The 12,169-nt window shown below is 52.9% G+C and overlaps 1 long non-coding RNA gene across 1 annotated transcript; it reads left to right on the forward strand.

Annotated features, from left to right (window-relative positions):
• The first annotated feature begins 2,427 nt into the window (after window positions 1-2,427).
• On the forward strand, window positions 2,428-6,777 carry LOC140385955 (uncharacterized). Its single transcript, XR_011933604.1, has 2 exons — window positions 2,428-3,792; window positions 5,989-6,777. It is a non-coding gene; the product is annotated as an uncharacterized lncRNA (long non-coding RNA).
• Window positions 6,778-12,169: the final 5,392 nt, after the last annotated feature.

Below are 12,169 nucleotides of genomic sequence, written 5' to 3' on the forward strand. Positions count from 1 at the left end.
TACATTGGCAGACGGCTCTGTTGCTGGGAGTACTATCCAAACACTTGAATTAATTCCAAGAAGACTTTTTAAAGAGCCATAGAGAACTACCTGAGCACCTTTTCAATTTGGGTTTAACACTATTAAAGTTCTACTGTATCCAGCATTAATTCTATTTCTATATGACTTTATCCAGGGAGTCTCATGCTCCCTGTCAGAGATAATATTCAAAGCCACAGTACTCTGCAACTTTATTAATTAATTCACAGGATGTAGGGGTCACTGGCAAGACCAGCATTTATTGCTCTTTCCTGACCTTGCTAATTGCTATGCAGTGGAAATTGGTTTACCGTAAAGTTGACATCACAAAATATTGGTAACTGCATTCCTAAGTTACTCAGGCATGGCAGGAAGTTGGTGCTATGTTCCTTGAAATTAAATACCATGGCAGAAACTGGACGCAAGAGGATCATTCAAGAAAGCCAAAGTCTTGAGGACTGAAAATAACTAGGTGAGGCTGGGGCAAGGTCATGGAAGCTTTCAAATGACAATGAAGATTTGGAATTTAATGATTTGAGTAACATGGAGCCAATTTAGGCCAGTGATGAAAGGGTAGTGAATGATGAGGACTGAATACAGGGAACTCCGATTTGCATACGATCAGGCTGTTGAGGTGGCATTCTTCCAGAGTTCTTTACAAATGCAGCAACTGCAGCTCTTTTGAAGCTCAGTGGGGAAGCATATGATATGTGGGTGTGTGGAAAATGTGACTCAAATTAATTAATTCTGTTCTTTACCTGCGTAAACATGCAGGAAAAAATTGCTGAATTTGGGGGTTGTGGGATAAAAACACACAAAGATGAATCCTTATTGAGTTAAAACAGTAGGGTTTTTTAAATGCTATCTATCGATTACCTATTAGAGGATCAGGTGGCAGACGAGTCCTGGGTATCTGGTGAGGAGGGGGTTGTCAGGTGGTGGGAGTAATCAGATCAGTTGGGGGTGGGGGCTGGTTGTATAGTTGCTCTGGAGTTATATTAGAATTTTTCTGCAGTGCATTTCCTGGGTCACTATTCCAGGAAGTACATCGGAAATGAAGTCTCTGTCTAACACTGCAAGGGTGTTGCCCATCAGTTCAAACATCCCAGGCAATTTCCATGGAGTCAGTAATGGGACTGTGGGGTCTCGATGTGCATCTTGGGTCGCGTGTCCAGACTCGAAGATCTGAGCATTTGTATGCACTTCTTCATTGATTGCAAATTGCTTTGGAACAGAGAGCATCTGATAAGACATTAGCACAATGCAAGTTACTTATTACATCATTTTATTGAGATCAGTCTTGCCTGCTTCCAACCTCACTCGCTCCAGTTGTAGTTCTGCCAAGCTTGGCAAGGTATAATAATAATCATCTTTATCGTCACAAGTAGGCTTACATTAACACTGCAATGAAGTTACTGTGAACAGCCCCTAGTCGCCACATTCCGGCGCTTGTTCGGGTACACAGGGAGAATTCAGAATGTTCAAATTACCTGACAGCACATCTTTCAGGACTTGTGGGAGGAAACCGGTGCCCCCAGAGGAAACCCATGCAGACACGGGGAGAACGTGCAGATTCCACACAGACAGTGACCCAAGAAAGAATCAAACCTGGGATCCTGGCGCTGTGAAGCAACAGTGCTATCCACTGTGCTACCTTGGTTCCCCGTATTAACTACATCAGCAGGAGGGGGCGAGGGAGATTGGAAGGGTGAAGGACAGGATTGGAAGAGTGGTACCGGTGGGGGTGAATGGGGTATTTGAGGAGTTTTACAGGAGGCTTTATGAATCGGAGTCCCGGAAGGGAATGCGGCGGTTCCTGGATGAGTTGGAGTTCCCCAAGGTGGAGGAGGGACTGTGGGCCTCCAGAGGACTGGTGGAGGTAATAGAGAATATAGGGCAATGCAGGCAGGGAAGCCCCAGGCCCGGATGGGTTCCCTGTGGAATTTTAAATGAAGTTTGTTTTTGGGGGGGCGTAACCTGGGCCCTCTGCTAGTGAGGGCATAAAATAAGGCGAGGGAAAAGGGGGATCTCCCCCCTAATTTATCGCCGGCGTCCATATCCCTAATACTGAAGGAAGATAAAGATCCAGAGCATTGTGGGTCCTACCACAAGATATAATTGTTAAATGTGGACGCTAAGATCCTGGCCTCGCGTATCGAGGACTGTGTGTTGGGGTTGATAGAGGAAGACCAGGCAGGGATTGTAATGGAGAGGCAATTGTTGGTGAATGTTAGGAGGTTATTGAAGGTGATAATGATGCCCCCGGAGGGGCAGGACGTGGAAGTGGCAGTGGATGTAGAGAAGGCTTTCAATCAGGTGGAATGGGAGGATCTGTGGGAAGTTTTTTTTAATGTATTTTATTACAAACATATATCAAAACAGGTTACAGCAAATAAACACCCCGGGAAACATACTTCCCAACAATCAAGTATGCAGTCTGCACAAACTTTTCCCCTTTTTCACCCTCCCCTCCCCCTGCAACAAACAGCCCTCAAACACGGTCACAAACAACCCCCACCTTTCCTCAAACCACCCCTGACGAGCCCCTTAACTCATACTTAACTTCTCTAATTGCAGGAAGTCATACAGATCGCCCAACCAAACCACTATCCCCGGTAGCGATGCCGACCGCCACTCCAGCAAAATTTGCCGCCATGCAATCAGAGAGGCGAAGGCCACGACATCGGCCTTCCTCCTCTCCATGAGCTCCGGCTTCTCTGAAACCACAAATATCGCCACCAAAGGGTCCGGGTCCACCACCTCCTCCACTACTCTGGCTAAGACTGCGAACACTCCCGTCCAGAATCTCCCCAATTTTTCGCAACCCCAAAACATGTGCGCATGATTCACTGGCCCCAGCCCACACCTCTCACACTCATCTGCTATCCCCTGAAAGAACCCACTCATTCTCGCCCGAGTCATATGCACCTTGTGCACCACCTTAAACTGTATCAGGCTCATCCTTGCACAAGAGGAGGTCCCGTTTACCCTACGCAGTGTCTCACTCCATACTGCCCAATTGATCTCCCCTCCCAACTCCGCTTCCCATTTCTCCTTGATCTTCACCACCCGCTCACCTCCCTGCTCCGCCAGCCACTTGTATGTATCCCCAATTCTTCCCTCCCCTTCCACATCCGGAAGCAGCAGTCGCTCCAGCAGGGTGTATCCAGGCAACCTAGGGAACCCCGCCAGAACTTTTGTGCAAAGTCCTTAACCTACAGATACCTGAACTCACTATCCCTCGGAAGCTCTTCCCTCTCAGCTCCTCCAAACTGGCGAACCCTTCCTCCAAATTCAAAACCCTCACCTTAACCAGCCCTACGTCCCTCTACCTCCTGTATACACTATCTATCCGCCCTGGCTCAAACCCATGATTCTCGCACAGCGGCGTTAGCACCAACATCCCTTCCACCATAAAATGCCTCCTCAATTGATTCCATTTCTTTACTGTGGACTGCACCACCGGGCTCCCTGAATACCTTCTAGGAGCCATTGGCAATGCTGCCGTCACCATAGCCCTGAAACTAGACCCCTTACAAGATTCCTTTTCCAGTGGGCGCCGCCATCTTGGCTGGACTCTCAGGACCCCGACCCGGATGACCACACACCGCCCGAGGAGAACATCCAACTTCTGCCATGACTAGCCTCGGTGACCCTGGACCAGTCTCGGCCCCGAACACTCTCGACTGCAACGACGACCGTGCTCATCAATGGGCATGAAACATCCTGTCTGATCGACTCTGGGAGCACGGAGAGCTTCATACACCCAACACGGTAGGGGGCTGTTCTCTCCCCGTTCACCCAGTTAACCCAAAAATCTCCCTGGCCTCCGGGTCTCATTCAGTGGCGATCAAGGAGTTCTGCATAGCGAACCTCATGGTCCAGGGAAGGGAGTTTAAAAATTACCGGCTCTACGTCCTTCCCCACCTCTCGCTGCCACACTCCTAGGGTTAGATTTTCAATGCAACCTCCAAAGCTTAACCTTTAAATTTGGCGGCCCTATACCCCCCTCCCCCATGTCAATCCACCTTCCCTGTTTGCGAACCTCACCCCAGATTGCAAACCCATCGCCACCAGGAGCAGACGGTACAGTGCCCAGGACCGGACCTTTATTAGGTTGCAGGTCCAGCGATTACTGAGGGAAGGTGTCATTGAGGCTAGCAACAGTCCCTGGAGAGCTCAAGTAGTGGTTGTAAAGACCGGGGAGAAGGGTCATCGATTATAGCCAGACTATCAACAGGTATATGCAGCTTGACGCATACCCTCTCCCCCGCATATCCGATCTGGTCAACAGGATCGCACAATACAAGGTCTTTTCCACGGTGGATCTAAAGTCCGCCTACCACCAGCTCCCCATCAGCCCTAGCGACCGCAAACACACTGCTTTCGAAGCAGATGGGCGGCTCTGTCACTTCCTGAGGGTTCCCTTCGGTGTCACTAATGGAGTCTCGGTCTTTCAACGATAGGTGGACCGAATGGTTGACTGGTACGGTTTGCGGCCACGTTTCCATACCTCGATAATGTCACCATCTGCGGCCACGACCAGCAGGACCATGACACCAACCTCCGAAAAATCCTCCATATCGCAAAATCCTTAATCTCACATACAACAGGGAGAAATGCGTGTTCAGCACCGACCGTCTAGCCATCCCCGGCTATGTAGTGCATGATGGAGTTAGAGGCCCAGACCCCGAACGCATGCGCCCCCTCATGGAGTTCCCCCTCCCTCACTGCTCCAAGGCCCTGAAATGCTGCCTGGGATTTTTCTCTTATGCCCAGTGGGTCCCCAACTATGCGGACAAGGCTCGACCTCTAATCCAATCCACGGTTTTTCCCCTGTCGACAGAGGCCCGCCAGGCCTTTAGCCGCATCAACGCGGACATCGCAAAGGCCACGATGCACGTCATCGACGAGTCCCTCCCCTTCCAGGTCGAGAGCGACGCGTCCGAAGTAGCTCTGGCGGCCACCCTCAACCAAGCGGGCAGACCCGTGGCCTTCTTCTCACGCACCCTCCACGCTTCAGAAATCCGCCATTCCTCAGATGAAAAGGAGGCCCAGGCCATAGTAGAAGCTGTGCAACATTGGAGGCATTACCTGGCCGGCAGGAGATTCACTCTCCTCACTGACCAACGGTCGGTGGCCTTCATGTTCGATAATGCACAACGGGGCAAGATAAAGAACGACAAGATCTTACGGTGGAGGATCGAACTCTCCACCTACAACTATGAGATCTTATATCGTCCCGGGAAGCTAAACGAGCCTCCTGATGCCCTATCCCGCAGCACACGTGCCAACGCACAAATAGACCGCCTCCGAGCCCTCCACGAGGACCTCTGCCACCCGGGGGTCACTCGATTCTTCCATTTAATTAAAACCCGCAACCTGCCCTACTCCATCGAGGAGGTCAGGACAGCCACCAGGAACTGCCAAATCTGCGCAGAGTGCAAGCCGCACTTCTACAGGCCAGAGAAAGCGCACCCGATAAAGGCTTCCCATCCCTTTGAACACCTCAGTATGGACTTCAAAGGGCCCCTCCCCCTCCACCGACCGCAACATGTACTTCCTGAACGTGATTGACGAGTACTCCCGGTTCCCATTCGCCATTCCCTACCCCGACATGACTGCAGCCACCGTCATAAAAGCCCTCCACAGTATCTTTAAGCTGTTCGGTTTCCCCGCCTACATACACAGTGATAGGGGGTCCTCCTTTATGAGCGACGAACTACGTCAATTCCTGCTCAGCAAGGGCATTGCCTCGAGCAGGACGACCAGTTACAACCCCCGGGGAAACGGACAGTTAGAGAGGGAGAACGGAACGGTCTGGAAGACCGTCCTACTGGCCCTACGGTCTTGGAATCTCCCAGTCTCCCGCTGGCAGGAGGTCCTCCCGGATGCCCTCCACTCCATCCGGTCACTGCTGTGTACCACGACCAACCAAACACCTGACAAATGTCTCCTTGTCTTCCCTAGGAAGTCCTCCTCCGGGATGTCGCTCCCAACCTGGCTGGCAGCTCCTGGACCCATCCTGCTCCACAAAGACGTGCGGGCGCACAAGTTGGACCCATTGGTCGAGAGGGTCCATCTCCTCCATGCTAACCCTCAGTACGCCTTCATGGCGTACCCCGACGGCTGACAGGATACGGTTTCCCTACAGGACCTGGCGCCCGCTGGATTCACACACACACTCCCACCACCAATCCCTCCCACCGGCGCACCCCACAACCGCCCCCTTCCCAGGTGGATCGGTCCTCCCACTGGTCCTGTCTAGGGGTGATGTAGCTGCCGAAGAAGCCGAAGCCATGCTCCCGGAGCCACAGATTCCCGAGCCGGCGCCTGCATCACCACCGAAGCTACGACGATCGCAGAGGATGACCAGGGCCCTGATCGCCTAATTGCTTCATTCTGAACTGTAAATAAATTTTGTAAATAGCTGCAATGTAACGAGGCAAAACCACTGTACTGATGTATACCGGGTACCTCCATAACCTTAACCTCTACCACTGTGTAATGCGAGGCCACCACTCCCGCCGGACTCTTTTTTTTAACGGGGGGTGAATGTGGTTGTCGGTATTAGAGGTATTACAGTACCCTGTAATGCTGTAAGACCATTGGTGTAGGAGGCACTGTTTTCATTGGTTAAGCCTGCCTGCTGGTTCCGCCCAGTAAGGCGGAGTATAAGAGCCCGTGTCCCCCCAGCAGTTGCCTTCTGTACTTGCGCTGCTGGGGGAAACATCTAGTGTAATAAAGCTTTCAATTGTCTCCAATCTCGCTTCTGGAGTTATTGATCGAGCATCAGGGTCATACACATTTACCAATACCACCGATGCTCCTTCCAATGTCCCACTCACAATCACATATCTCCCACATGGATCTCTCACCTCCTTTGCAACCACAAATCCCGTTTTTTTGCTCATTAAAATCGCCATTCCCCTCGATTTTGAATCAAACCCTGAGTGAAAAACCTGCCCGACCCACCCCTTCCTTAACCTAACCTGGCCCTTCACACAGAGGTGATCTCCTGCAGAAAGACCACCCCCGCTTTCAAGCTCCTGAGGTGCGCGAACACCCGCAACCTTTTAACCGGCCCATTCAGTCCCCGGACATTCCACGTTACCAGCCTCACCAGAGGTTTACACCTCCAGTCCCCCCTACCATCCATCATCTTCCCCACTTAACTCCCGTACCCTTAATTCCACTCTATACCTAGCCCATCCGAGATGGCCCCTTTGTCCGCCCCTGACCATGTCATCATTCACCACTTGCCACGTCGCAACAACCTCCACCCACTCACCCCTCCTCCCCTGCCCCCCCCCACCCCCACTCCCTCTAGCCACCCCTCTTGGCCTTCTACACCACCACTTCACTTCCGTTCACCAGCATCACCTGCTAGCATTGCAACCCCTGCCCAAATGCCCCTCCCAATGACCTCCCGTTCCCCCTCACTCCTCAGCTCAAGGAGGAAGGCTCCCTGTTGATCTTACCCTCCCCCACCCAAACAATGACTTCGCCTGAATCCCAAGCTGCCTTCTCCAAAACCAAACAAACAAATGTTAAACACAAACAGTCCCAGAAAACAGGAGGGGGGATGGGAACATCCATCCCCACATAAACCTTTCACCCCTACAACTCCTTACAATCCCAACAGTGAACAACAAAACCCCCCCCAAAAAAAACAAACATCCCCCAATCCTTACCCCCACTTCAAACATGCTCCCGACCATTACAACGTGCCAACAGCCCGGTTCCCAAGCATTGGCCGCTCAGTTCTCCCCCAGTTTATGCTCCTAAATGAAGTCTTCGGCAGCTTCTTGGGTCTCGAAATAATACTCCCGGCCTCCGAACATCACCCATAATTTCGCCGGGTAGAGCACCCCAAACCTGATCTGCCGCCGGTACGGCACCGCCTTGGCCTTGTTGAAGCTTGCCTGTCTCTTCACCAACTTGGCTCCGATGTCCTGATAAATTCGGACTTATTCCCCTCCCAGTCGCAGATACGTTTCTCCCTGGCCTATCGCGTAATCTTCTTTTTCTCCGCCAATTTGTGGAGTCTCACGATCACCGCCCACGGTGGCTCCCCAGCTCTAAGCTACTGCCTCAGGGACCTATGCACTTGGTCTACTTCAGGCACCTTATCTGGCACCCCTTCTGCCACCAGCCCCACCAGCATCTTCGAGACGTACCTCGTGGCACTCACACCTTCCACTCCTTCAGGCAGGCCCACTGCTCACAGGTTCTGCTTTCTCGAGGTATTCTCCTGCTCTTCCACCTTTGCCTTCAATGTTTTACAGAAGTCTGCTTGGAGCACACAATCGCTGTGATCCGAGATCACTCCTTCGATTTCCCGAATCTGTGGCCCCTGCACCTCCAAACACTTCTCCACCCGTTCCATTGAACTCTTCGGGGGTGGCACCGCTCCTTCGATGGCCTTTGCTCGATTCTCCTGCATTTCTTTCCTCTGCTGATAGAATTATGCCTTCATAAAAGCCATCAGCTGCTCCGCCTGGGGCCTTCCAGCTTGGAGCAGCCCTTCCCCCGCCTGCATGTTTACAGTGGTTGCTACTGCAGCACAAGCTTGTTCCAACTTTTCAGCCGAATCTCTCACTGTTTTCTGACGGGTCTGGTAACCAGCAGATATACCACTCCTAGGGGAAACTATTCCTCCAACATTCATCCATGCCTTTGATGCACAATCAATTGTCCAAAGACTCGGATTGGGTACAACTGTGGCTTTATTGCAGTAAGATGCTTGGCCTCCTACAGCAGCTGGCGAAATGGCAGCTGAATGGAGGACACGCATATTTATACTCCTCCTCCTGGGCTGAGCCAGCAGGCTGGGGCTACCGGTGAACCTGTAGTACACGTCCTACCTTACATCCCCTAATACAGGTGTACAGTGGTTCACCACATTCACCCCCTGTTAAAATGAGTCCGACGGGGGTGGTGCAGAACTATATCCAGTATTGAAAATTATGTACAGCGTTTTATTAAAAGGAAGTGAGAAAAAAAATGTCCTCTTGAAAGTCCGGTACCAGTTACAGGTTCAACCGGTCTGGTGCCTTGACATTCCGCTGGGAGCGATGTAACGGTGGCGCCGCTGTCGATGATGGCGACGTCGGTGTCGGCCTGATGTTGGATGACTCCGGGAGCGTGCCGAAATCCTCTTCGTCCTCTTGCGTGGGCAGGGGAAGGAGAGATGGACCTGGTGGGGTTAATGTTGGAAGCGCCGGGGAAAGGGAGGATGGTACGTGGACGGGGAAGTGTGTATGGGTGGAACCTGCTGGTGCCAGGTCCCTGAGGGAGACTGTATCTTGGCAGCCATCGGGGTACGCCACAAAGGCATACTGGGGGTTGGCATGGAGCAAGTGTACCCTATCGACCAACGGGTCCGCCTTGTAGAGTCGGACGTGTCTATGGAGCAGGACCGGTCCTGGAGCTGCGAGCCAAGTCGGGAGCGACACCCTGGATGTGGACTTCCTGAGGAAGGTAAAGAGACGTTCATGGGGTGTGTTATTCGTAGCGGTGCACAGTAGTGACCGGATGGAGTGTAGTGCATCAGGGAGGGCCTCCTGCCAGCGAGAGGCTGGGAGGTTCCTGGACCGTAGGGCCAGCTGGACTGCCCTCCAAACCGTCCCGTTCTCCCTCTCTACTTGCCCATTTCCCCGGGGGTTGTAACTGGTCGTTCTGCTGGAGGCGATACCCCTGCTAAGCAGGAACTGACACAGCTCATCACTCATGAATGAGGATCCCCTGTCGCTGTGGATGTAGGCGGGGAAACCAAACAGAGTGAAGGTTGTGTTGAGGGCCTTGATGACGGTGACAGACGTCATATCGGGGCAGGGGATGGCGAAGAGGAACCTGGAGTACTCATCGACCACACTGAGGATATACGTGTTTCGGTCGGTGGAGGGGTGGGGCCCTTTGAAATCCACGCTGAGGCGTTCAAAGGGGTGGGAGGCCTTCACCAGGCGCGCACGGTCCGGCCGGTAGAAGTGCAGCTTGCACTCCGCGCAGACCTGGCAGTCCCTGGTGACTATCCGTACTTCCTCGACGGAGTAGGGCAGATTGCGAGCCTTGACAAGATGGTACAATCGTGTGACCCCCGGGTGACAAAGGCTGTCGTGTAGGGCCCGGAGTTGGTCTACCTATGCGCTGGCACATGTACCTCGGGATAGGGCGTCTGTGGGCTCGTTGAGTTTGCCGGGGCGATACAAAATCTCGTAATTATAGGTGGAGAGCTCGATTCTCCACTGCAAGATTTTATCATTCTTGATCTTGCCCCGCTGTGTGTTGTTGAACATGAAGGCTACCGACCGTTGGTCAGTGAGGAAAGTGAATCTCCTGCCGGCTAGGTAATGCCTCCAATGCCGCACAGCTTCAACGATAGCTTGGGCCTCTTTTTCGACGGACGAGTGCCAGATTTCTGAGGCACGAAGGGTGCTGGAAAAGAATGCCATGGGTCTGCCTGCCTGATTGAGGGTGGCGGCAAGGGCAACGTCTGATGCGACGCTTTCTACTTGGAAGGGCAGTATCTTGTTTACTGCGTGCATCCCGGCCTTGGCTATGTCTGCTCTGATACGGGCGAAGGCCTGTTGTGCCTCGGCCGTAAGGGGAAACTGGGAGGACTGTATGAGTGGGCGGGCCTTGTCCATATAGTTAGGGACCCACTGAGTGTAGTACGAAAAGAACCCCAGGCAGCGTTTGAGAGCCTTGGGGCAGGGGGGGAGGGTAAGCTCCATGAGGGGGCGCATGCGGTCGGGATCGGGCCCCAGACCTCCGTTCTGGACCACATAGCCGAGGATGGCTAAGCGGGCCGTGCTGAACACACACTTCTCTTTGTTATAAGTAAGATTGAGGAGAGTGGCGATGCGGAGAAATTTAGCGAGGTTGGCGTCGTGGTCCTGCTGATCATGGCAGCAGATGGTGACATTGTCTAGGTACGGAAACGTGGCCCACAAACCGTACCAGTCGACCATTCGGTCCATCTCCCTTTGGAAGACCGAGACCCCATTAGTGACGCCAAAGTGAACCATAAGAAAGTGATAGAGACGACCGTTCGCCTCGAAGGCAGTGTATGGACGGTCCGATTTACGGATGGGGAGCTGGTGGTAGGCGGATTTCAGGTCAATCGTTGAGAAGACCCGGTACTGCGCAATCTGATTAACCATATCAGATATGCGTGGGAGGGGGTATGCGTCGAGCTGCGTGTACCGATTGATGGTCTGGCTATAGTCCACGACCATTCTATGCTTCTCCCCAGTTTTAACGACTACCACTTGAGCTCTCCAGAGGCTGTTGCTGGCCTCGATGATACCCTCCCAAAGCAGCCGCTGGACTTCGGACCTGATGAAGGTCTTGTCCTGGGTGCTGTACCGTCTGCTCCTGGTGGCAACGGGCTTGCAATCCGAAGCTAGATTGGCAAAGAGGGAGGGGGGGGGGTCGACCTTTCAGGTCATGAGGCTGCACACAGTGAGGGGTGGTAGGGGCCCGCCGAATTTGAGGGTGAGGCTCTGGAGATTGCACTAGAAATCCAGGCCTAGTAATAGCGCAGCGCAGAGATTAGGAAGGACGTAGAGGCGGAAGCCACTGAATTCTACGCCCTGGACCGTGAGAGTGACCGTGCAGAACCCTCGGATCGGGACGGAATGGGATCCGGAGGCCAGGGAGATCCTTTGATTGGCGGGTTGGACCACGAGGGGGCAGCGCCTTACCGTATCCAGGTGAATGAAGCTTTCGGTGCTCCTGGAGTCCAGCAGGCAAGAGGTCGCGTGGCCGTTGATTTTCACCGTATTCGAAGCGGTGGCCAGGTTGTATGGACGAGACTGATCTAGCGTCATCGAGGTGAGCTGCGGTTGATCGTCTGGGGCCCGATCCCGACCGCATGCGCACCGGCCCTTGTAGAGAGCACCCTACCCAAGCCCACACCTCCACCCTATCCCCGTAACCTTACCCCACCTTTTTATACACTCAGAGCAATTTAGCATGGCCAACCCACCTAACCTGCACATCTTTGGGCTCGATGGGCTGAATGGCCTCCTTCTGCACTGTAGGGATTCTATGTTCATGGAAATGCCAAATTGAATTAAAGCATATTGAAAAGCATCCTTCCAAATCCCTAGTGGTTATGCTCCGGCCCAGTATATACTGGGCTATT

Source organism: Scyliorhinus torazame, chromosome 1 (genome assembly GCF_047496885.1).
Source record: "Scyliorhinus torazame isolate Kashiwa2021f chromosome 1, sScyTor2.1, whole genome shotgun sequence".
Taxonomy (NCBI): Eukaryota; Metazoa; Chordata; class Chondrichthyes; order Carcharhiniformes; family Scyliorhinidae; genus Scyliorhinus; species Scyliorhinus torazame.